This window comes from Polypterus senegalus, chromosome 14, assembly GCF_016835505.1.
Source record: "Polypterus senegalus isolate Bchr_013 chromosome 14, ASM1683550v1, whole genome shotgun sequence".
NCBI lineage: Eukaryota > Metazoa > Chordata > Cladistia > Polypteriformes > Polypteridae > Polypterus > Polypterus senegalus.
Window position 1 is genome coordinate 120,547,937 of NC_053167.1, and position 22,876 is coordinate 120,570,812.

At 37.8% G+C, this 22,876-nt stretch overlaps 1 protein-coding gene across 1 annotated transcript in view; it reads left to right on the forward strand.

The window, feature by feature from the left end:
- The first annotated feature begins 365 nt into the window (after positions 1-365).
- Positions 366-22,876, forward strand: part of LOC120514865 (BMP/retinoic acid-inducible neural-specific protein 3-like) — a 472,658-nt gene continuing 450,147 nt past the window's right edge. The window contains exon 1 of the mRNA XM_039735477.1: positions 366-1,557. The gene's annotated coding sequence lies outside the window, so the exon portion shown is untranslated. The remainder of the gene's footprint in view (positions 1,558-22,876) is intronic.

Sequence of the window (22,876 nt, forward strand, 5' to 3'; positions counted from 1 at the left end):
TCCAGGGTTCAACCTGTGATGGAGCAGCAGGCTTGCCTTATAAATTACATCATGGAAAGGAGGCAAACTTCTCATTGAATTAGAGTTGTACAAGTTTGTCCAAACGTATAAGACACAATTACATAATTCTTCTTTTTAATGATTGACTGACCTAGCAAAGTTTAATTTTTGGCCACATATTTTTTCTCTAAGTTTGTGTCACGTTTAATCAGCATAATACATTTGTTCATTCATATATCATGAGGTGCTAAACACAAGTGTCTAATATAGTGTACAGGGTATGGGTTAACTATGCGTGCGTGTCGTTTTTTAATTTTAAGAAAACATACTTATAAAATTGTAGGGTGCTTCGTTTTGGTTTTTTTTCTGAACTGACAATGGCAGGATGCTGCATAGGTGTGATAAAACAAGCCGGCGAACTCCGCGCAGCTCTACCCTACAGATATACGTATGCAGCAAGAGTCGATTCAAAAATCCTGCGTGCGAAAAGAAAGCCTGACAAATTCAACCAAAAAGCCAATCATCTCCTCGGCATGTTGCAAGCCAACGAGTTTTAGCTGCTCTAATGCGTAAGTGTCTCTGATCATCCTCCCCATCATCATCGGCGGCGGCGGCGTCGTCACTTGTAAAAGGTAGCCGCCGCCGCTTCACAGGGGAGCGTATTAACGAGGCAGCGGCGATCCCCGTGCAGTTGGCTGCGCCTTGCACAGTTGCGCCGCGTTGCCCAAACACTCAAGGAGGTGGGTCTGAATGTGCAAACTGATAACGGCGTTTCGGTATTTTGTTTTTTTATTTTTATTGCGGGACAATAACATTTTTTTCGGTCTGCGACTGGCTGCTGATGATGTGAAGTCACAAAACAATTCTCCGGTGGACCCAAGTGCAGAGTGCCGACTTTATAAGGGATTTTTTTTCTCTCCAGGCTACCCGGACTCTTACTGAGGAGTTCTTTTTTATCCATACAAGCTGAGGAATGTTGCAGATTTTATTTTTCTTCCATTTCGCATGTACAACTGAATGAGAGGTATTTATTAGAAGCACTGCCACTGGTGCCCCTAACCTCCCCCTTCCCCACCTCCACGTCCCCACGCCTCTCTATCTTTGCTCGTGTAAGGATCGCAGTCCGCCTTGTCAACCTCCGCTTGCCTTGTCCGGGACCTCTCGTTTGGTCAGATCGCTGTTTATTTCAAAGCAGTTGCTGATTTTTTAGATCCACACAGGACAATCAGAAATGCATTCCTTGTCTACTACCGATCCCGCTGTTTCCGAAACCCCCCTTCAGGTTTGAATTGAGTGGTGAGGCAGCTAACACTGTTCTCCGCACTGACATGAATGTATTTTAAATAACTAACACCACAGTATTGCTTCTTGGAGGTGCATTCGAAGAACTGTTATTAACTCCTTATGCGCACAAAGAAGCAACTCTGCTTAGGACTGTACACTACCGGGCAATGCCATGAAGGAAGCAAGTGGTTGGAGATAACGGAGAACCGTCTCTTCGAAGTCTGCGCCGCCCGACTCTTCTGTCCGTGTGGGTCGGGATCGGGCTTCACTCTGGTAAGTTTGTATGTCAACTTTGTTCGCCATTTCTTTTTAGTTTATTTATTTACGTATATGGTATAATATGGAATCGTATTGTCAGGGTCGCGGGGGCTGGAGCCCATCCAGACAACACCGGGCTGTGTAATTTGTGCACGCGACAGTGCGCTGCATTCGTCTCCCAACACTAGTTAGACTTCAGCGAACGCGTAAAGTGCTTTGCTGCTAGAGGAATGAAGTATGCATGAGCTTTCGTATCGGTAAAGAGGAGGTTAATTCTTACAGCGACTCCCTTGCATTTCTTCGCAACTTATTCATTGTTTTTCGTTTTATTAATTTATTTTTGTGATGTTCAGAACCTATTTATCCCATTTGTGAATGAATAATAATAATATCAACTGCAATAATAATAATAATAAACGAAGAAGAATATCCGCATCTCGAAGGCGGCCCGGTTACGCAGCGACAAGCGCTACTGCCATACCGGTTCTAACACCACTCCCGATCGCAGTCTGTGTCGAGTTTGCCCGTATTATTCCGTGTGTTCATAGCAGTTTTTCCTACCACTTCAGATTGCTCCAGCATACCAAAGACATATATGGAACGTTAATAGACAGGTTTTAATTGGCTCATAGGACTACAGCCTTGTCCACTCATGGGAAAGATTCAGGCGTGCGCCAGTGGCTGCGGGAAAGGCATCGGCACTCGGTGACACTAAGTTGCAGTAAACGGGCTGGAGAATGGCAGACACCAGCGCTGAATGGGATGCCATTTGATTGGAAAGCATGTGTGTGCTTAACCACATTATTATTATTTAATAATCATAAGTATCATCAACACCTGCTCCTTATTACTGTAAGATTTCAAAAATAAATCAGTTGTTTCTTTTGATTCAGATTGTACATCTATTAAAACTGACTGGTGCCCTGTCCAGGTGTTGTTCCTGCCTTGAGTCCAGTAATTACTGTCTCCGCGACTCTTACCAGGATGAGCGAGTTAAGGAAATGGATAGATGGATGGACGGATGGATGGATAGATGGATGAATATGTAAAGTTAAAGACCTAGGGCTGCGTGCGGGCTTTTACCACAAGATTTTCCAGTTTTACATTATCTACGCTAGTAACTCCAGTCGGACTTTTTCCTGACGTCACTTCCACAGTCAACACTAAAACAAGATGAGAAGAAAGAGAATCAGAGAGAGTTTTGATACATTGCATCCTACTTTATTCTTTTAATAAGTGCTACGCATGTGTGACAGAAATGAGACTAACACACAATAACGAGAACAATAGCAGCAACAAAAACAACAACAACAACAATAATACTACTACTACTACTAATAATAATAATAACAATAAAAAAAGTTGAATGTTAAATCCCAGGGTCATGGGTTCAAATCCTACCACTGACATTATGTGACCATGAGCAAGTCACTTAACCTGCATGTGCTACAGCTGGAATAAAAAGAAAACAAAAGAAATGTAACCAACAGTATCTCTAGTGTTGTAAGTCATCATGGATAAAGGCGTTAGCCAAATAATAAGCAGTAATAATAGTATATATGTGAACAACACACCAAAAAAAAAAAATGGTATAACAAAAAAAAAATTAAAATAAACTTACTGTCTGGAATTTTAGGACATAGTAAGTAAGAACTGTTTAATCCATTCAAACACAATATTTTAGCAACTCTTTAAATACTTAATGTCAAATGGTAATATACTTAAGTAAACCAACAAAGAAGTTTTGAGGTACCATGCTGATTTGTTTTAGTGTCTTCTAGCCATTAAGTAAAGTATATGTGTGTGGATAGATAGATAGATAGATAGATAGATAGATAGATAGGAAAGGCAGTAAATAATATATAGATATACAGGCACTTAATAGATACAAAGATACATATATAGACATGAAAGACACTATATAATACATTTATAGTTAGATATGAAACACACTATACAATACATAGATCTATGTCTCTCAAATGAATACCATAGAATACAAAGGCAATAGCCACATATAAATACTTGCTAATTTTTTTAAGGGTGAATCAGTGAATGAAAGTCATTATATAACAGATAGATAGATAGATAGATAGATAGATAGACAGATAGATAGATATGAAAATCACTATATAATTCATAGATAAAGAAACAGATATGAAAAGCACTATATAATATTTATGAATATTTATAAATACTTGCAAGCTAATTTTTTCAAAGGAAACTAATATTTTTAAAACAGGACAAAGCGATAGATAGACAGATAGATAGATAGATAGATAGATAGATAGATAGATAGATAGATAGATAGATAGATAGATGTGGTTCTACAATGACACTTTATTGAGCTGTGTGTGATTCTGTGTAGAACCATTTCTTAACAAAGTGTTGATTAACTCTGGGAAGAGTTTTGTGCATTTGAAATTAGTTCTTTAGGCTTTGAAAAGGTTCTTAATATGTGGACAAAACAGCACTTTTAATGTGTAGTATAGGTGACCTAGCAGAATACTAACAGGTCAAGAATGCCTGAACTTACCCTGTGCTATTGTACACAGCCAGCATCCTTTTAAAATCAGGAAGCCATTGGGATTTCACAAATCTGCAGTCATGTACAGTATTTGTGGTTAGTTATGGATATAAGTAAAAGGCTCATTCTGGAACCTTCATGTGGATGGATCTTTTGGGAAACAAAAATGGTTTTCCTATGTCTGTTCTGAAGAAGGACTCTGGCACCTTTCTTTTTAAGAGTGTAGTGTAAAAGAAGTGCCCTGTGCCATTTGTCTTATTTATTTGTCTGGTTGTTTATAATAGGTCTTTACATATACTTTATAAATGATGGCCATTTTGCCAATTTTCTTGCTGATTATTGCAGGCTCATTTGTCTTTTTCCTGTTTACGACACATGGATTTTTAGATTAAGAATACTGATAGTGGCAAACACCACTAAAATGTTTTTGTTTGTTTCTGCTGCTACTTTTGCTTTGGGGAAATTAAGCATGGACTATTTTATAGGCGGCTAATTGCCTATGTATAGTATACTATTGATTTCATGAAATCCTGATGGGTGCTTATCTTAACATGCATCTTTAGTGTGGCTCCTGAATGTATCTGAACTTAAGCACCATTAGAGAACATAAAACTGGAGTCTCTCCGTCTGACATTCGAAAGCTGCACCAATGTAGCTGCAGTTATTGTCTTGTATAAAAAGGCGAGTACGTGTTCATTTCCTAAATGGAAATCCATTAAACATTCCCCAGAATAATTCCAAATTATTTGAAACACTATTATTTACTTAGGTACTCATATTCCCTTATTGCTAGTGAAACTTGTTAAATGTGCAAATGTAAAGTAAAAAGAGTACAAGTGCTTCAGTGTTGGGATATGAGGCATAATATCATGACTTCTGATTTTCTCAGTCTTATGTTTTCTTGCTAAAGAGGTTATATTTTCTAAAAAGTAATCATGGACATATGAAATGATTATAAAGTAAGTTACGACCATCAGTAACAGATAATTATGAATCCAAGGGAATATAAAATTGAAAATTTGTGCTGATGGAACCTTTGCAAAAATGAATGTTAGAGCTGCTCCTTTTGCTGTCAGGGGGGATTATGCAACGCAATAACCTGTCCCACCAAATTTTAGTGCCCAGAGAGGTGTTTGGCATGTTGTTGTTATCTCAAGCTTAGAATTAAATTATGATTTCTTAGCAGAGGACACACAACAAAAGAATAGGTAAAAACCTGCTGCCGAGTGTGTCATTGATCCATTCTGAAAAACAGCACACATGTTTTATTTTTATTGCTTGTAATATCAACACTTCTTTAGTAGACTTACTGTGTATTTGAAGACTTGGCAGTCTGGATGATCATACAGCATTGTGGCAGACATCGGGTGCAGTGCAACGGTAAAAGCATCAGGGCAGTTCAAATACACAAATGAGAGGATTGATCTTAACGCATCTTTCAAGCATCTTATGTTACTTTGTGTATTTGCTGTTTAATGTAGCACTGACTATAACTGATATGACTGAAATTCTACACAGCTTCTAGAATCAGGTGTGATAGGAACACAAAATGTAATAAAATATCAAAATTTAACATTAACACGCCTCTGCTTTTAATATGCCTGTTGTATTTTAGCAACTGACCCTCAAATCTTACCCACACGAGCCACGCTAAAGGGGTTTCCAGTCATTTCTTGGACGGTATTTTTCAAAAGTGTCATGCCATCAAGTTAATTTATATTAACGTCCATTTGAAGCTCATAAGCTACTAGCTGACACCGCTAAAGTTGTGTGTTAAAATGCTGCCGTCTTTTCCTTCAGATCTTTCACAAAGCAGTCAATTTAGCCTTCAGTTGCTCTGGGAGACACATCCTCTAATCTTACATGATATAAAATTGTCCTGGCTTTTTATTTATTTATTTATTTTTTGTTAATGGAAATCATATCTGTTGGGAATGCCTATTTATTTATTGGAAAGTAGAAAGAGTAGAAAAACAAATGTTATGAAGTCTAGACACATAAAATGTGTCCTCGATGAAAAGCAGATTCCTTTTTTTTTTTCCACTCTTATTAATCTGCTTGTTGTCATCCTGACATTCTGTAATGGGCTTTCGTTTTGCAGATACCTGTGTGCAATCTGAAATATGAAGGTACAAATTTGTAAAGTTATTTTAAAGGAATTAAATGAAGGAAATTGCCTTTGTAATAAAAACGACAAATACTCATTTGGGTAACATTGACCGGCTGTTTTTCTTCAGCTAATTGAACACTTGAAGGTATTAAAAATGTGATTTTTTTTTTTTCTTATTACCTGTCTCAAAACAAAACACAGAATAAAAATCAAATAGTAATTAGTTATTTAATGATCAATTTATGGTTAAAATGGTGAACATCTTTCCTTAGAGTAGATTTATGTTAATTGTATATATTACTGTTTTTACATAATGCTCTATTGAGGAATTTATTTCTACTTTACAGAATTCTGTTGAAGTTTGCTAAATTCAGTTAAGTAAATAAAATGAATGATTTTTGGAATCGGTAATAGAGATGTTATTATTCTTATTATTGAGTTTCATGAAACAGCAAGTGAGTTGGCTGTGTGTGCCCATCACTATCATGGCAGCATTAGGAACAAACCCCAGAATGGGGTGCCAGTACATTGCAAGGCACATTCACCTGCTCAGTATAGAGTTGCCAGTTAATCTAACATTAATTTAAAGGTTGTACTTACTGGAGGCTGAAACAAATCAACAGTTTGTTCTTCATAGTAGTCTGTATATTTGTTAATATGAATCTGTTTTTTATCCAGTAGACATACCTCATGCACTTCAGAACAAGCCATACGCCAAAATCATTTGTTGGTCTACAGTCCATTGTGTTAATAAATATATATGTACTGTGCTTTTCATGGAGTATGTGACTCATCCTTAAGCCAACAGAATGTTAAATTACTCGGGGAAGCTTTTTACATATTTTGCACAACTAACAGCCATACCACATGCACTGCACCTGAAGTTAAGCATGTTTGGGCGTGGCCAGTACTAGAATTGGGATACCAATCAGGAAAAGCTTGGGTTGCTACTGGGTGAGGTGTTGGTGAGACCAGCAGAGGGTGCTTACCTTGTGGTCTGAATGTGGATCCCAATGCCCCAGTGCAGTGATGGGAACACCGTGCTATAAAATATGATGCCGCCCTTCAGATGAGATGTGGTCATAAAAGATCCCTTCATAAAGAGTAAGGTGTCCTGTAGATGTCCTGGCTAATCATCCTCTGTTTCTAATTGGCTATTTCTCTCTCGTCCCTTCACGACCTAATAGCTAATGTGTGGTGAGCACACTGACACAAAAATGGCTGCCGTCGCACAATGCTGGTGGCTGAACTGGCTCCCCACTCACTATGTAAAAAAGCACTTTGAGTAGTGGGAAAAGTGTTATATACTGTAAATGTAAAGAATTATTATTATTTTTGTTATCATTATTATATTGTATCGTCCAGAGTTAAAGATGCTAAGATTTGCATTGGGTGTGACAAGGATGGATAGGATTAGAAATGAGGACATTACAGGATCAGCTCAGGTTTGACGGTTGGGAAACAAAGTCAGAGAGGCGAGATTGTGTTGGTTTGGACATGTGCAGAGGAGAGATGCTAAGCATTTTGGGAGAAGGATGCTAGGGATAGAGCTGCCAGGGAAGAGGAAAAGAGAAAGGCCTAAGAGAAGATTTATGGATGTGGTGAGAGAGGACATGCAGGTGATGGGTGTGACAGAACAAGATGGAGAAGACAGGACGATATGGAAGAAGATGATCCGCTGTGGCAACCCCTAATGGGAGCAGCCGAAAAAAGAAGAAGATTATTATATAGAATCGTTAATGTCTCAAACAGCAAATGTGTCGTAATTTGCTCTGCGTTTTTAATTTGGCAGGCTTATTTATTATCAGTGGAATGATATTTATTTTATATAGCCCCTTTCAACTATGATCACAATCACAAGACACTTAATAGTGTTAGCAAGAGTGGAATATACGGTAACACTTTTGTTAGAAAAAAAAGAAAGAAACTGAAGTAGAATTGTATTTCATTTACATAGCAGTTTATCTAAAGTGACGTATAAGCTGCATTTTTTTAACAAAGAGAGCAAAGATAAATTAGAATTTCAGCATACTTGTTCTTCTTATACATGGTGAATTAAATTTGAAGCTGCAGTGCCAGGGCAACCATATTGCAACAACTTAGGTGCTAATCTGTTGCTCATGAATGTAAGTATATAAGGTTTATCAGATGCTAAGCACTTAAGATAATCAGGGGGAAAAAAAAACATTAAGGATTAACATATTCCAATTTAGAGACTAGGATACAGAATTAAGAGAAATCTAAAATGACTCTGAGTTGGATAAAGGAAAGAAACAGAAAGACCAGAATAGAGTTGTAAGACAAAAAGGATATATATATAAAAGGAAAAATGTTAATGTTATTCCCACATTAGGAAGGAATGGAGATAAGAGACTCAGTGTTTCAACTGTATTACTTTCAACATTTTTATATGAGAATACAAGCTGACACAGTTCTTTACTTACTCCATAAATACTGTAAATATACATATAGTGGATTTCTAGGGTCATTATCGCCACAGGTACTGAGTACAGCGAAATTCTTACTTGCATGTGTTAATCATTAGCTAACACATCACATCTTTCGGGTGCCATGATTAGTGAATAGAACTACCTTACTTTGAAAGTTTTGTTTTCCATCCATCCATCCATCCATTGTAATGAAAACACAAACAGCGATAAAGACTTGGGGACACCGCCCAGTAACCCCACATAATTACATAGAAAAAAAATAGTCAATAATTTTTGGTAATACTGAAAGGACATCTTTTCAGATTCAAGTTCAGGACAGAACTAGTTCAAAATGGAGGTGTCAAAGGTTTTAAATGATCCCAATAGGAAGGGGCAGGTTCAGTGGCGTGGACAATGGAAGTGATGTCAGTAGTGGAATGGCTGTCGGTCTCCCGTTGTGCGGAGGAGGAAGAAAACAGTGCCCCAACGGTTTGGCTGATTATTACAATCACCAGAGCCCTGAGGCTGCTTCCAATGCACACTTTCTACTAATCTGCCTATTAACCCAACTTCTTAACCAGCTTATCCAGGGCAGGGTGTCAGGGAAGCTGGGGCCAATCTCAGCAAGCGACAGGGCTCAAGGGAGGAATCCAGGACCAGGAGACAATCCATTGCAGGCTTCTACTTCAAAAATTCTCTGAATATATTTGCCATAAGCGATATACATACGTACATAATAATATATTATCAGTCTGTCTATTCATCTGAACTTTGTGGTCGAAAAAGGCACTGCAGATTACCACAGGAAAATGTTGGGATGCCAGCCCGGGCATCCCCATTTAATAAGTCAAATAAATGAAACTAAAAAGGGCCACTAGGCACTCCTCAATAATAAAACAGCAACAAAAACAAGGCAAGTAAACCAATATTTTCAGGTAGCCTTCACTAGGTTTTTGGAGCTCTGATTTTTGGTTCAGTTGAATAAGAATTGATCGTCTCTTTCTGGCAGTGGCGGGCTTTAAAGGCATGATACCGGAAAGAGTCAATTACCCTCACTGGGGGTCTTCTTGCTGCTGTGGAGGGAACAGAAGAGGAGAAGGTTAATGTGAGTGCCCCCTCTCAGCCCAGGGTGTTATTACCTGCTTCAGACAGGCCACAGACGTTCATGCGTGACAATTGAAAAGGTTCAGCTCTTTCAATGTCTCCTCATAGCTCATACCTCTTGGTCCTGGAATCATCCTAGTCACTCTTCTCTGAACTTTCTCTAGTGCTGCTATGTCTTTTTTGTAGATCAAAACTGCACACAGTACTCCAGATAAGTGCTCACTATTATGTCATAAAACTTAAGGACAACCTCCCTTGTTCTCCTGTTCTCCACACATCGCAATATATAACCTAACACTCAATTTGCTTTTCTTGATCCCATCTATACACGTTCTCAACAGGATTCAGGTCAGGGTGTTTATTAGGCTCCTTTTACTCATGAGCCATTGTCATGTTGGTCTTGTGCATTCAGAATTAAACAACCACATCACTTGTAATATTTTCAGATGTCATGTCTCTTCCTTTTCTTCCTGGCTACAAAACTCTTTCCCAAAACCTACCTGGTAGATGCTTGTGTTTTCTGTCAGGCTCCATATGGGCCTTAAAATGATTACTTTTTGAGTCATGGTTTTCCATACATGCGAGTGTTCACAGAACTCCTGATCTCATCAACTAACATCTGTTTGCCCCACTCTTTGTCATTAAAGCTCAGTTATCTTTCAGAGTAATTTATGTCCTCTCAGTGACGTGCATCTTAAGTCCCATTCTCGTTTAGATGGTATGTTGTACCAAATGTCATTTTCATGTTGGTGTCTGGGTGGTGTGATGTACCTTCCAGTTCTTGATTGTTAAGTCAACAGTCCTACACAGGAGACCCAAACCCCTTGATCTTTGTTTTTATATAATGCTTAATCAACTTTTATCATTTCATCTCTGATGTTCTTAAAGTGTTTTTATTCTTCATTTTAGTAACTTTCCTTCAGATTACACGAGTAACCAGTAATTCCTAATATTTTTTTCATTTTTCTTTAAAATTTTATTAGTTTTATGTTTTTATCCAATAATGTGAAAGTGCATTCAGTGGTTTCTAGGTAGAGGCCATTAGGGTGATTAGTGCTAAGATGGATCCAAAGGGGATCCAAAGACACAAGGCAACAATAGAGTTCAGCTCTTGACTTTATGTACACTTACCCAAAGTACCGAGCATTTCCTGGGTCTATATAAATAATGGGTTAAGATAAGAAAACAAATTTTGATGTGTTTTTAAAATGTTTTACTGCTAGCTGAATTGCAAGTGTGCCACCCTTCATCTTCACTATCGCTCTATCAGTTCATCTGCTCTCATGAGTCGAGAATCTGCTCTTTATAAGTTATGATTGGATTCCATAATTGCAGCAACTCTTGGCATTGATGGTTCTAACCCAGCAACTTTGTTTTTCCTGGTTTACTGCAGTTTCACGAACAAATATTTAATCACACGTTAATGAAGTGGATGGCTTATTGAGTATTTGAATCATTGATACAGCACTTAACTTGGGCAAAACTACTGCTCTTTTTGTGTTTTTCTTCCTCTATTCAACAACTAGTCAGTACGAAACTTTGCAAATTTAATATACTCTATATATCATGCCGAGTTAATTATAATCTTTATATATAATATGCTACTGTGTCTCTGTTCGTTTGTCTGTCCAGGGTTTTAAATCACCTGCATCTCGCAAACCGTCTGACCTATTGAACTGAAATTTGGTACACATATACTACGTGACATCTACTTTCTGCTTTCGGGGTGATGATTGACCTCCAAAGGTATTCCTCTTTTTATTTTATTGTAGAATCAACTCTCGGCAGCGTGCTACAGGGCAGCCGTGTGGCACATGCGTAAGGGCGCCGTTCTCATCCCTACCACCTTCACCATTACTTCCCCTACCTCTTCATATCTTAAATCATTCTTGAGGCAGATTGAAGACTTAAGTACCAGCATTAGTGAAAAATTAAGGAAAACATACTAAGTAATTGTAACACAAACACTGACTTAATCAATTTTAATGTGAAAAGATGCCGATGAAAGAAGAGAAAAAGCAGGCTGCTAGGGTGGAGAGAAGAAGAGCTGCTCAGGAAGAAGCAAGCGCATCAACTTCTGAGCAAATGAATGCTAAACGGATAGAGAAAGAGTATGAAAACTATAAGTCAAATGTATAACGTGCAGTGCGCCATTACTGGTAAATAAATAAATGAATTCAATTGTTTTGGAGCACTGCATGACTTTTGTGCTGATGGCTCTCTCATTACGACCCCCTGGTGAAATTCTGGAAATTTTAGAGAGCCAATATTTAAAATTGCACAAACAATACTGAAAATACACATTTTTTTGAAAGTAAGTGTAGCCATTTTTGAGTCCAATGTGATTTTTGTGTTTTTCCATCACATATGTTGTTTCCATTGCACCACTGACATGGCACATAGCCTTCACTGCAAGTATGGGCAGTCCTAAATGATCTGCCAAATTCATAACCATCGGCTGAATGATTTTGATGTAATACTGTAGTTTTAGTTTTGCGTCCTGCCCCCATTACCGTCCTGTTGCATGATGTAACTTCTGAAAGCTCTTAAAGTCTATAATTTAAGTTGTATCAACAGGAATATCCCTGGAAAACATCATGAACGTCAACTGATCTGTTTTTGGAGTGATGCATTACAAACACCCTTCCCAAAAAAATTTTTTTGAAACATCATATAGCCTGGATTTTAATGCAACGCAATGAAAAAACGTGTGAAAAAAAAAAACTTAATTTCATGAAAATAAAACAAAATGTACCAAAATAAATTTTAACAGCAGTAGATTCCAGCAAGTGTGATTATAAAGCCATGCTGTCTGCTCTGCAAAAGGGGATGACTCAGCTGAATGAAATGAAGAAAATATTGTTTTTCTTTTTAGCTCACACATTGTTAGACATCCAACAGAGCCTAACTGAATGGGAATGTCAAGTGGAGTATACGCAATATGGTGTGGAAATCACACTACACCAGTGCTATTTTCTGTGTAAACAGCTATTTGAATTAACTGAGCAACTTTCAAAATTTTAAATAAGGCTGGCTTTTTCCATTCCTAATGTAAATGTAAGTTTGGTCTGGTCATGTTACTGTACAGCGACTACTAAACCCACGCCAAATTTGGCAAGAGTGCCAGCTATAGCCTTGTACTTTTCCTTAGTGAAATCATTTACCTCTTTAAAATTGTACCATCAATCCTTATAAATGCAGTAGGTTGAGCATCAATTCCATCACCTCAAACCAAATAATTTTTTTTTATTTGTGAAATACAAGTATACCATAGAATGGAGCTAGCAAAGACTTCCTGAAAATATCAGCTTACTTGCCTTGTTTTTGTTGCTGCTTTATTATAGAGGCGAGCACAACAGCTCTTTTTTGTTTAATTAAACAGGAATGACCGAGTTGGCCCCTAAAGTTTTCCTGTGGGATCCTTTAGTGCCTTATTCAACCACACAGTTCAGATAGATAGATAGATAGATAGATAGATAGATAGATAGATAGATAGATAGATAGATAGACATAAGTAATAATAGAATATGACAGTTCCGTCTGTGCAGTGTTGGAGTCCGTTTGAGGTGAAATATACACAGTTATGATAATGACCACTGTTAACAACCAGGGAACATAATCTAGTCTGCTTTTAAATGTCAAGATCTGCAGATTGGGCAAGAAGTAGCATGATAAAACAGCTACATCCCTGCTGTTGCATCAGCTGTTATTGACAATGAGGTGTACAGTACACCTCCATCTTATGGTACACCTTCATTTTTCAGTTTGCTAGACTCCTCAGTTCTGTCCATACAGTAAACAGAGAGAAATGCATCAGGTCAAAATTCCACGATCCAGTTTCAACAGAGTCAGCCGTGTCTCTGTGAGGCAAAAGATGTTGCAATCCCACATGTCTCTCTGGTATTTTATCCTTCCTGTGATGTTTCCAGTGGATGTTAGATAGTAGGACGCTTGGCAGCAGTGGTTGGTGTGCCTGGGTACTTCACCAGTTTTGCACTCTGACACAGTTCTCTAAATGTTTCTTTGTAGTACATCTATTGTTGACATTGTGTGTTTTTTCTAGAGTATCTTTCTCGAACAAGCTGAGTCTGCAAATATAGAGTCAGAAAGCTGATAAGTGATCCCTGAACTTACGTTTATTAGTGTCTGTCGATCATAACTGACAATACCATAAGTAGAGGGTGTAAAAAAATTTAATAAAATAACACATAACACAAAGTAAAAACACACTCTGATCAGCACAGGCAGAACAATGTTTGTGCTCAGTGGCGCCATAGTGAACGGACAGATGAACCTAATTAAAAATTTCTGAAAAGTGGAGTTATTTTTAAAACCGTTTCTTGTATTTGTTAACTTACTGTAACTTACTGTATATTGTTATAAAAGAAAAAAGGCCAAAAGCTGTTCAAATAAGATTATCTTTCCATTGAGAATGTTAAGATGCATCATTTAGAAGATGCTTGGTTTGAACTCAGTAGAGCTGACCAGCAAAGCAGTATTTACCCTTATCAGCTAACAGAGTTTATTACCCACACTTCTGAACTAGCAGAGTTTATGTACAGGGTTGAAAGTGGCACACTTTTTTAATTATTTATATCATTCAAGATAGAACATCAGTGAAGGGACAGTACGCCATGCAGTCAGAAAGATCTTCTGTGTTATCGTCTGTCTACCCCTTGCACTTGTCAGGTTCGCTATTGGATTCATCTACTCCTGCACTCTAACAATAACAAACACATATTCAGATATACACATACACTCGGTCCCTAACAACAACAGTGCCCTATGAATGACACACACACAGCTGGTTAACTTCTAGCACTTTAAACCACGCAAGTGCTATAAGAATAACACAGCCTGTCACTCTCTTAGCACTTCAAGAGACTTACTTATCAGCACAAACAACATACAATGTTTATATAAATCTCAGACCAAAATACTAGGAATATATTTAAACATACAAAGGCTCAACATGTTTGGTTATACGCCATTTATCAACCAAAGATGTCTTACTTTACGTAGTGTTCCCTACTATTGGGTAGAGCTCAAACCCTCAGCCTTAATAAACCTCACATCACAGAAAGTATGGCAAACCTCTGACTGTTCCGGGTGCTCAAAAAACTACTTTATTACTTCAATGACTCTGCATATAAAGACAAAGTACAGAAAAATGAAAACAATTTAATATTTATTAAAGAACAATAATAAGTAATATAAAATAAGATAGTAAAGTCTTATTGAAAGGAATCAGTAATGTCAAGGATGAATGTTCCAGGGCAGAGTTGCCGTTAACTGACGATCAGATGAAAACTAGTCACACGTGTCTTTGTTTTCTCTTCTGATGTCGCTTTTCCTTCGTCGCTGTTTCTCTTCTGACGTTGCTTTCAGATGAGGCATATTTATTATAAAATTTCATGCTGGGGATTTCACAACACATGATTGTTGCATGCACCTGATTGGCTGCCTGTCAATATGATGGATGAATTTTGCTCAAACTCTTTTAATCTTTCTTTTCCCCAATAATAATGTTTTTTGATGTTGCCTGAGGTATCAGCAGCATGTCTTCCTTTCTCAGACTGTAAACCAATTTAGAACTATGTTGTGAACAACTGTTATAAAAGTGAGGTATAAGGGAAGAGGATATGCTTTTGATGATATAATGCCTATACAACTGTCCTGCATCTGAATTTGTCTTGTTGGGATTGAGCAAAATATAATGAAAATATAGAGAATAATTTGCAGATTTTATACACCATAACATCTTCCTCTTACTATTAGAAGTTTCTCAATGTTTAATTTCTTAATACTGTGCAGGTCCTGTTGTACAGTTAATTAGCTTATGCAGTATTCATTCATTTTATTGTTGTAATTCTGTTCTAAATTAAACTGGATGCTAAGACTGTTGTAAGATTTACTTGGAGTCACCCAATGTTTCCTCAGTTTACTCTATTCAATAACTACAGGTCATTAAATTTTAATATTTGTCATATTTGCTTTTAAATCACTCTGTTCTATTGTTGAATGCATTCTACAGCACTGTGTGATCGTACTTGCTGTGAATTGGTATAAAATAAAGATAAATTTAATATAAAGACTGATGAATGTGGGCATGTAAAAATGAATACCTTGTGAGGACTTTTATTCAATAGCTGCTAATTCAATTTGATATTGTGTGCAGTAGCTGGCAGCTAATGTTTAGTGAATTCCATTGTTGTCAGCTATCAGAAAGATTATTATACAAAGCTTACCAGAGTCGCTGGTGTTGAGGACACTTTTCTTAGATTCCATGCAAAGCTCCCTTGAGGCAATTTGTGGTAAATTTTGTAATGATTGCCCTCCAGTGTTTGCTCATAGTGCTTGTTTCTTTGCTAAAGTGAGGAAGCTTCTAATGGACAATTAATTTGACATAAAAGCAAGCCATATACTATTTAGGTGATTATCACTTTGAATAATGTTTTCATATTTCACCTTAACTGGCTGCCATGTCTTTTTGATACTTACTAAATTAGTACTAATTGTATGAGCAAATAAAATAGCCAAGCCAATTCCTGTATTATGAATCTGATTATTGTGAGCAGCCACAATCTATTCTGGTAAAATCACAGTCAACGCTGGAACTGACCCTGCATGAAGAAGTAACACTCTTTCACGTGTCCATTCTCATTTACCTGTGTGCCAGATTAGAGTTGACAATTAGTTAGGCATATATAAATTAAAAGCCTGTATGTGTGCGTGTGCGTGTGTATATGTAGCAATCCTCTCTGCTCACACTTAACCACAGCCACTAGATGGCGCATGCATGCACTTTTACATTTTTTATGCACTTGCATGCATCCTCAGTTCTCAGTAAGAAAGATGTGTGTGTGTGCATGTATGGAGCAGTCTGCTCTGCTCATGCTCAATCACAGCCACGGGAGTTGGTGTGAATTCTACAGAAGATGTTGAAGCTTATATGACTTGCATTTGGTGAGATGGCACATTCACCGCTTGCATGCACCTAACTACCCAAGCAGACAAACTCAACTTTGTGGTACATGCACATTATACATTCACACAACAAGCTACCATACATTTTCCTGAGATAGATTCTTGCCACAATTGCACTCAACTACACGCCCATCTCGGACAAGATATGACCACTTAGCTGACGCCTCTGCAAATTCACAAATACAATAAAACTGCTAGGGAGTTTTAAAATTGTTTTTAGTCCAGAAGACCACACACAGCTAGTCTAATATATGTGTTTTTTAAATGTGCAAGGAAGACCAGAGTACCTGAAAAAAAAAATAAAACCATTAAAAGCTTAAACATTCATAAAAAAGTGTATATAATAGCATGAGAAAGCTGACAAAGAGAGGAGACCATCCAGTTCCTCAGGCTCGTTTGTTTGGCTAATAGCTACGGTGTCCCAGTATCACATTGTGATTTTTCTTATAAGTTGTCAAGGTTTCTGCGTCATCTACATGACTTGGAAGTTTACTCCAGCTTCCCACAACTCTTTGCATCAAGAAGTGTTTCCTGGCTTCATTCCTAAATGCACTTCCCGTTAATTTTCACTGATGTCCTTGCGTATGTAATTTATCATTGAGCTGAAAGAATTCTGCCGGATCTACTTTATCATTGCCTTTGAAAATTTTAAATACCTAAATTAGGTCTTCCACGCAGTCCCCTCTGCTCAGACTAAACAGTTTTAATACTCTGAGTCTGTAAGGCATGTCCTTAAGTCCAATGATGCACTTGGTTGCTCTCCTCTGCACATCTTCAAGTGTTGCTATGTCTTTCTTGTACCGTGGTGACCAGAACTGCTCATAATACTGCAGCTGCGGTCTCACTAGTGCAGGGGTCCTCAATCCCAGTCCTGGAGAGCCGCTGTGGCTGCAGGTTTTTGTTCTGACCTGGTTGCTTAATTAGAAAGCAATTCTTGCCAATAAAGCACTAACAAGCTATGAAATTAAATTAACTCTGCTATGTCAGGTCATTCTCATATCCTAGATTTTCTTTCCCTTTCTATCATGCAAATGATTTGAAGGCTAAAATGGACGAGTAATTCTCAGTCCTTCACTTTTTTCTCTTCATTTTTCTTCCAAGTATTTAATTAACCCAATAGTGCAGATAAATACACACAGGTGTAAATGTAAATAAGCTAAATGGAGAAATGCTGCTCTCTCTTGTCATTTGCATTTTATTGATAATAAGGAGCAATTAAAATAGCTGTTTAAGACAGAATTAAGCAATAAGGGCTCAAAATCACTAAAGTGAAGCAGAAGTGTTACTTTAGCAATAAGTGCTTTTTATTAAGCAACTGGGTTGGAGCAAAAACCTGCAGCCACTGCGGCTCTCCAGGGGCCTCATGTATAAACGGTGCATACACACAGAAATGTTGCGTAAGAACTTTTCCACGTTTAAATCGCGATGTATAAAACCTACACTTGGCGTAAAGCCACGCACTTTTCCACGGTACCTCATGCCTTGTCGTATGCAAGTTCTCCGCTCGGTTTTGCAGACTGGCGGCACCCAGCGTCAAAGCAATGGTACTGTTCCTGTGTGGTTACTCATTATTTTCATGACGCGGCTTTATAAATACACTGAAACTAATTATTTATTAGTGTAATGTATCTGATTGTAATTAACTTGTAACAATATAATGGTCCAGAGAACAGCCATAGTATTCCAAATACCATAACTGCTTTAGCGTTGTTACTCTCACTGCACCTTCTTCTTTCAGCTGCTCCCGTTAGGAGTTGCCACAGTTGATCATCTTTTTCCATATTACTCTCACTGTAGCACTCGGAGTATTTATATCACTGTATCTGAGTGTGAATCACAGCAGCAGCTGATCAGGAAGAGAATTATCGGTATACAGCTTCAAGGACACGCTGTCTCAGCCACTGCAAAACGTTTCAAAGCCTTTTCTGTATGGACCTCGTGGTTCACAGTTTCATCCCAAGAACTTTAAATGCACTCAATCATTGCTCCTTGTAGAACTGTTATAAGTACAATCACCTCACTTTAAACTTGCACTACAGTTATAATATCACACAACCTGAGCCACTTTATAAAGTGCGTATTTACAGATGATGACGATATCATTTTTAAGGTGAAATGCAGCAAAATATTTATTATATTATACAGGTAAAACTTTTTCATTTAAATAATCTATATTCTTCACTGGGACTGGCGTGAGGGATAGAATAATTAAACATGTACTACGAAGATATTTCAATGTTCCTTAAACTTTTTAAAGAATCAGTGCTCTTAGTTTACAGATGGCTTAACATCTATTACAGAGCTGATTGTGTGGCGATCAGTTACTTGGAGAAAGAAAAGCAAGAACTGCATGGGCGGCCACGCCAATACATATTGAATATAAAACAGAAAGAGAAAATAACGACACAGCTAAAAATGCAGCGGCAAATTTCGACAAAAGTTAAATGCTTGTTTAATGAGCACGAGGCAGCTAGTGTCTCAACGGACGTGGCCATCCGCCGTGCATAAGCTACCTCACTGACATTGGCGGGCGAAGGAGCCACCGATTCTTTTTCTGCCCGGTGCCACCACAAGCCTAGAGCCGCCCCTGATACTGCTGCAATAAATAATTTCATCGATGGTCGTGCACAATCGCTGCGCTGTAAAACCCATGTTTAATAACGTGCTTTAACTCTTAATGATATCACGTATACATCTCAGTATTTTAGTTATACGAGAGCTGTAATATCACGAATGTAATGGATTATGTGTCTAGTTGGAGGAAGAGAGCCGGTTTAAGAAGCAAGTAGTGATTCACGCACATAGAGCACATAGAAGATCAAATACAAAACAAAGCATTTAACGTGCTACTTTAATTACGATGTGATTTGAGAAACTGGTTAAGTAAATGATTTTAAGATGACGTTTATGATGTTCTACTTTAATGACAAAATAAACTACGTGATTAAAGTGGAAATTTCGAGATTGAAGTTGACATTTCGTGCTTTTTTTCCCCACTGTGCCTTTTTTTTTCTTTGTACCCTAAAAAGCTTTCATATGACACTCAGATGGTAGGCCTTTTCACGGCGACTGATATCTGAGCTTTCAGGTTTCTCCAACACGCTATGTCACTCGATCAACTTCCTTTTGTTGATTATTCCACGGTTTAATTAAACAAATAGTATATTTTTCCTTTGCCTCCACTTGTTATTCGCTGAAATCGTTATATTTTCCCCCGTGCTTTTCCCATTGTCTTTTCACAGAAGGCTGAGCTTAAGGGTGATTTATATTGATTTGCATATTCAAACCACAGAAACCACATGTAGATTAAGAAACATTTTGTGATTTTCTTCAAAGCTTGTGGCTAAATGGAGAGATGGAGAATATGTTGCTTGCAGTACAAGACCAGGCAATGAATCAATCTAAAAGCAATATTAAAGATGGATGCCAATGAATAAATATGTCATATAGTGCCTGGCTGCCCAGTGTTAGTGCCTACAGAATACCTCTACAGGCACAACAAAATGAGAAGCTATCTCCATTGTTCAATTTGTAAGGAAGCCAGCCAGGAAATGCCAGAATTTTGGTATCACAGCCCACACCCATTCGCAAACATTGGCGACTCGATTATAAAAATGTGGGATATGACTATGAAGACAGAGGGAGCCATAGCTGTAAACCAACCAAACATTAATAGTGTGTGATAGGCAGGCGAAAACATGCTTCATAATGGATGTTGCAATCCTAAATGATGCTAACCTTATAAAAAAAGAAGCAGAAAAGGTTAACAAATATGGAGATCAGGGGCCTCATGCATAATACCATGCGTAGAATTCACACTAAAACATGGTGTACAGACAAAAGCGGAAATGTGCGTACACACAAAAAAATCCAGATGCATTCGCCAACTTCCACGTTCTTCTGCTACATACATCCCAGTCAGCGTGAAAAGTAACGAACATGCATGCGCCTGCTGCCACTCCCAAACTCCTCCCAGAATTACGCCTCTTTGAATTTGCAAATCAATATAAATAGCCCTTAAGCTCAGCATTCTGTAAAAAGGCAATGGCAAAAACATGAGGGAAAATAGAAGAATTTCAGCAAATACCAAGTAGAGAAAAGGAAAAACTTACTATTTGTTGGTTTTAACAGTGGTATAAACAACAAAAGGAAGTTGATCGTGTGACAGAGTGGCTCAAAAGCTCAAAAGCTCGAAAGCTCAAGTTCACAAAGTCACACAGTGCCTGAAATAAAAAAAAAGTTGTCAGATATCCAAGTCGCTATGAAAAGGCAAGTCGTAGCCCGCCATCTGAGTGTCATATGAAAGCTTATTAGGGTACAGAGAAAAGAAAAAAAATAGAGACACAGTGGGGAAAAAAGCTTGAAATGTAAAGTTTAATCTCGAAATGTCCACTTTAACGTAGTATATTTTGTCATTAAAGTTGAACATCATAAACTTCATTTTTAAATCGTTTAATTTACTAGTTTCTCAAATACCATCATAACTAAAGTAGTACGTTAAAAGCTTTGTTTTGTATGTGTTCTTCTATGTGCTCTATGTGTGTGAATCACTACGTGCTTCTTAAATGGTCTTTCTCTTCTTCCGACAGGACACAGAATCCATTACAATCATGATATTACAGCTCTCTGTACAATTTAAATACTGAGATGTATACTTGATATAATTTTCATGATGATTGGAATTAAAGCATGTGTTAAACATGGGAACACGGTGGTGCAGTGATAGTGACGAGTTGGTGCCCCATCCAGAGATTGTTTCTGCCTCCCGCAAGATGCTTGCTGTGCCATGTGCGACCTTCGATTAAATAATTTATTGCAGCAGTACTGTCTCTTTCAGACATACTAACCTCCAATTCCTGTCCTTCTTTTTCTTTCTCCAAGTAACCAATCGCCACACAATCAGCTCTGTAATAGACGTTAAGCCATCTGTAAGCTTAGAATGCCGATTCTTCAAAACTTTTAAGGAACATTGAAATATATTCGTAGTACATGTTTAATTATTCCATCCTTCTCTCCATCCAGGGTCACACCAGTCCCAACAAGAATACAGCGCGAGGCAGGAACAATCCCTGAACGGGGCGCCAGCTCCTTGCTAGTGCTGCGCCACTGTGTCCTCACATGTTTAATTATTAACAATATAGATTATTTAAATGATGTTAACATTTTATCTGTATAATGTAATAAACATATTTTGCTGCATTTCATCTTAATAATTATATCGTCATCATATGTAAATATGCGCTTTATAAAGTGGCTCAGGTTGTGCAATAGTATAACTGTTTCATACGTTTACAGTGAGGTAATTGTACTAATAAGTACAAACAGTTCTACATGGAGCACTTGATGGACTGATTGATTGCCTTTATAGTTCTTGGGATGAAACTGTTTCTGAACTGCGAGGTCCGTACAGGAAAGGATCTGAAGCGTTTGCTGTTTGAGAGCAGTTCAATATACTGTGCGCATGACTGAGGCAGAGTGTGCTTGATGCTGTATACCAATAATTTTCTTTCCGATCAGCTGCTGTAGAGCTGTGATTCCACACTCAGATACAGTGGAATAAATACTCTGAGTGGTGCATTGAGAGTGACAACACTAAAGCAGCTATGGTATTTGGAACAGTTTGGCCATTTTGTGGACCATTATATTGTTACAAGTTAATTACAATCAGATGCCTTAAACTAATAAACAATATGCGGTTAATTTCAGTGTATTTGATAAAGCCGTGCCAGGGATGTGAATCTAAAAAAGAAAGGGAAACCACATTGGAACAAAAGCACTGCTTTGACGCTGGGTGCCGCAAGTTTGCAAAACCAAGCGGAGAACTTGTGTATGCCAAGCATTTAACTGGCGTTAAATGTGCAAGGCTTTATGCCAAGTTTAAGTTTTATACATCGCTATGTGAGCATGGAAATGGGATACGCAAATTTTTTGTGCGTACGCACCATTTATACATGAGGCCCCAGGAGATTGAAATGCAACGACAGTGGAACACAAAAATGAGAACAGAGCCAATTGTCATGTTAGCGTTTCAAACCTTGAAAAACGGCTTCAACAACCATCTTCAGCTGCTCTTGTTGAGACTCAGTTATTTTATAAAGTCCAACTTATAGGCTATGTTTAGTAACCATTGACCCTTTTTGATTTACTACATGGTCATGCATTAAATTGAACACATCT